Source organism: Schistocerca cancellata, chromosome 9 (genome assembly GCF_023864275.1).
Source record: "Schistocerca cancellata isolate TAMUIC-IGC-003103 chromosome 9, iqSchCanc2.1, whole genome shotgun sequence".
Taxonomy (NCBI): Eukaryota; Metazoa; Arthropoda; class Insecta; order Orthoptera; family Acrididae; genus Schistocerca; species Schistocerca cancellata.
In genome coordinates, this window is record NC_064634.1 from 435,568,541 (window position 1) to 435,573,188 (window position 4,648).

The following is a 4,648-nucleotide window of genomic DNA, read 5'->3' on the forward strand; positions in this document are numbered from 1 at the left end:
AATCGAACCCGGGAACCCGGGCGTGGGAAACGAGAACGCTACCGCACGACCACAAGATGCGGGCGGCCGACAACATCTTTCGAAGTTAAGCTAATTACGTGATTAAAGGAGACAAATGCTACGTAGTTCACAATAAACAGCGAATCCGATGAAAACACTATTAAGAAACTTTGGGAGGTGATAAGTCACGCCCATACACGTCGTTTCACACTACCCAAGTGACTGCAAATATGGCCTGTTCGATGGTGCCTCATGCATCCTACAGAACTGATTTGGCCCCGTCTGACGTCTACTGGTCAGACCTGCGAAACACATGGTTACCGGCCCAATGACTTGGATTAATTTAAAACAGGTTTAAAATCTTGGCAGTAGAAGCGGAACACTGAATTTTTCCTGACTGGATTTGGTGCGTTGATTCAGCGATGACGTAAATGTGTACAAATGTACGGTACCTGTGTTGAATGGTAGTGTTGTGCAGAGGACAGTTCAGGCTCGTGGTCTGTACTACTTCTGCTGCTATATGTTCATTACTGAATTTTTTATGGCCGATGAGGCATAACAAACGTCCCACCTTCGTATGTTTTTACAATGATAGGGCAGGTGGTTGGGCGTGGCCTTGCCGAAGGAACCATCCCAGCATTTGCCCGTGATGATTCAGGAAAATCTAAATCAAGATGGTGGACAGAACAAACTGCATCCTCTTGAATATAAGGTCAGCTCCTGAACAACTGCGTTGCCTCATTCGGTTCATTTCTATCGCACAATGTTCGCTGGAACATTCACAGTTTGCAGCTGTTAATTTGTGGTATAAAATATAATTTATCACCTCGAATACTATGGACGCCCGCTAGTGACTCCTAGATCACAAACGTGTTGCTACGCCCCTTGCGCTAACTGAAGTTTTTTGGGACAAGTGACTCCATACCCGTAAACATGCAGCCATGTCCCATGTACTTTTCATATCCTCCTTTAAGTCCACCTGAGAACGAGACTCATGGCGAGTAAGATGTTGAGTTCTAGAGAATAAAAGAGAATAAATCCGTTATTCATGTTCGTACAAGATTTTCTTGTAAAGCATTACGTTTTCATCGGGTTTTGTATTGTGACAGGGGTTACAGTTGTATCCTTTCTTGATTAACCACTGCTCTCAGTTATCCAAGTTTATTGTTAACTGTGTAGTTTGGATTAGTCATGAAGTATGCTTTAGGTGACTTTTAAAATTTTATGCTTCTCACCATTTTAATTAAAACCACAAAATGTTTAGATTACCTACTGTGTAAATGCAAGCTCTAGTGAACCGTCGTGACCGTGGCAGGATGCATATCTCAGTACACTTTATGCGAGACATTTGTTTCGAAAAGCTGCCAGTATCCATAAATCTAAACGTAACTACAAAAATAAGAGGAAAGTACATGCATACAATTAATACACGTGCTTGAGAATATCAAACACTTGGACAAAAACTGCTTTAAGTAATTGTGTAAATCTGAAAACTGCAGTTACGTCTTCAGTGGACATCAATGGAATAGCCTCGCTATTTCAAAGTCCGTAATGCTCTTCTGGAAAGTCCAGTTTGTGAAAATACCATAAAATCGGTGTACGTATACATGTATATGTTTAAAATGAATTGTAAAATGTTCTGTAATTTAGTTTGAAATTGCAACGTACTGTTAAGTACTTAAGTTATTAACAATCTTGTGGATAAACGGTGAATACCTACATCATTTGTTCCGGCTCCATTTCTCGAATTATTTTGTCTCTTTCGAGAAACATTTTCTACATTGTACACGTTCCGCACGTTGCAAAACTTTGCTTCACAGTACTGTGGGTTTCTCAGTTAAGGCCTAACAAGCTTAACATTAGGAAAGATACGAGAGAGCGTCTCCGTACAACTGTTTGCTACAGCAGTTTTTGCTTTTCGCTTCCTAAAGACACCGTCCTTTAACAGCTTCTATTAAAACACACATCTGTTCGTTGGTCAACGAGGTAATCATGTTGCTCTGCAGTCTGAATGAAAGTGGGAAGAGAGGTGTATGTGACGAAGAGATCGTTCTAGTCTCTTATTGTTTACACGCTTCGTTGCACGTTGCCGAAATTTTGAGGAACATCTCTCGTGTTTCACACTCGGCAATGCATCCTCGGCGTGAAGTGGCAGGAACTGACGTCACAAAAATCATAGAGCTCCACATCCACATCAACTTTAACATCCAGTGTGAACACAGATTAAACATAATATTACGAGATCAGGACAAACTGGTCGAACATCCGCATTTCAGACGCCATAGGGACTTGAATGAGTAATCATTGTGGGTAACGTGTCTGTCAACTGCCCTAGTTTTCTTTACAACTGAATGCGGTACTGATGTTGATTTCACTCTCTTGCAAAATAAAACATAACTGATTGTGACGTGCCCAATGCGTAGGTTTCCCCTGTTACAAATCATAAATACTTGTCGAAGATGTCATCACAGGCTGCTGTCTTTTCCAACTGCAGCAATAAAAAAAGTTTGGATTGATGAATGTCCATTCACCTCTAACAGTTGTTGTGAAACATTTTTGCTCAATAGTTAATACCAACATTGTTGGATGGCACCTCAGACCGCATTCGTACAGAAATTATGGTAACTTACATACATTAGTATGCTGTAAACCTTCAATAGACTAATCATAATAAGGGTAACTATCTAAAGAAATGATGATGTGTTGTCTGTAAGAGCAAGTAATTACGATATCGTTAGTAGCATGCTAGATGAGCGAGTGCAATGCTCGTTATGTATCAGTTAAAGAAATAGTCACAATAACTGCGTATAAACTGAATGATCAGAAAGTTAGGTCAGTGTACTGAAACGGAACGGCGTCAGAATAAGACTAAGAAATTAGAAATTCAGGTAAACTGATTATATTTTCTATGGGTGCCTAATCAAGATCAGTCGTTGTGTTCCTGTTTTCACGTCCCGCGATTGTCAGTGTCAATTTACAGCGCTTGTAAGAGTCCCTGAAAAGCTTCAATGTCGTCTTTGCAACGTCCTGCCAAAATAATATGTCGCAAATGTTCAGGCAATTTGATTAAGAAAATGCGGATGAGTTCTGAGGGGCTGTATGGGTTTTACAAGTACTGATTCTTGTGCAACATGTCTTCAAAAAATTTCAAAAGACTGGAAAAGTCAGATTGTTCGAAATGATTCATCATTATGATGCTATGTTTTAATCGGTCTTGTGTAACTTGTCTGTAAGAGCAAGTAATTACGATATCGTTAGTAGCATGCTAGATGAGCGAGTGCAATGCTCGTTATGTATCAGTTAAAGAGATAGCCACAATAACTGCGTATAAACTGAATGATCAGAAGGTTTGGTCAGTATACTGAAACGGAACGCCGTCAGAATAAGACTAAGAAATTAGAAATTCAGGTAAACTGATTATATTTTCTACGGGTGCCTAATCAAGACCAGTTGTAGGACAATAGTTTCCTTCTGAGATTCAAATCAGACCTACGTTTAATAAGTTAAAATTACAGAGAATAACTTTACAACCAAAAGAACATAAGGAATGGTGCAACTGACTGAGAAAATGCTACAAAGCAAGGAGCGCAAATTCACCTAAAATATTGAAACATAAAACTCTCTACAATTTCGATTTAATTAAGACTCTCCAAGTAACACTGTAGGAAAATACCTCGTTTTGTGGAAGACTGCTTGGAAAACGTTATAAGATTTCCTAATGTGTACAGTTTGCAAACGAAAAGTAATTGAGTCTAAAACCCTCGGAAAAATACAGCTAATCAGCTGCGTAGCAAATCCCGTGGAATTGTGTTCGGCTCGAAAAGTGGATAGCACTAACGTGAAATGCGACCATGCACCAGACCTCGCTGATCGCCACCGGATCAAATCACCAATCTCGGCGTCAGCAAAAGTGCCCATCACCTGGCGACAGGACCAGGGGTCTCTCCCCCACCCCCGCAGTATTGTAAGTGTGAAAATTGGCCTCCTGTCAACCTAACTCCCCACTTTTTAGAAAACTCCAGTGCTATTGCTAATCTGAACTCAGAAACGTTGCGTTATTTACACTCCTGGAAATGGAAAAAAGAACACATTGACACCGGTGTGTCAGACCCACCATACTTGCTCCGGACACTGCGAGAGGGCTGTACAAGCAATGATCACACGCACGGCACAGCGGACACACCAGGAACCGCGGTGTTGGCCGTCGAATGGCGCTAGCTGCGCAGCATTTGTGCACCGCCGCCGTCAGTGTCAGCCAGTTTGCCGTGGCATACGGAGCTCCATCGCAGTCTTTAACACTGGTAGCATGCCGCGACAGCGTGGACGTGAACCGTATGTGCAGTTGACGGACTTTGAGCGAGGGCGTATAGTGGGCATGCGGGAGGCCGGGTGGACGCACCGCCGAATTGCTCAACACGTGGGGCGTGAGGTCTCCACAGTACATCGATGTTGTCGCCAGTGGTCGGCGGAAGGTGCACGTGCCCGTCGACCTGGGACCGGACCGCAGCGACGCACGGATGCACGCCAAGACCGTAGGATCCTACGCAGTGCCGTAGGGGACCGCACCGCCACTTCCCAGCAAATTAGGGACACTGTTGCTCCTGGGGTATCGGCGAGGACCATTCGCAACCGTCTCCATGAAGCTGGG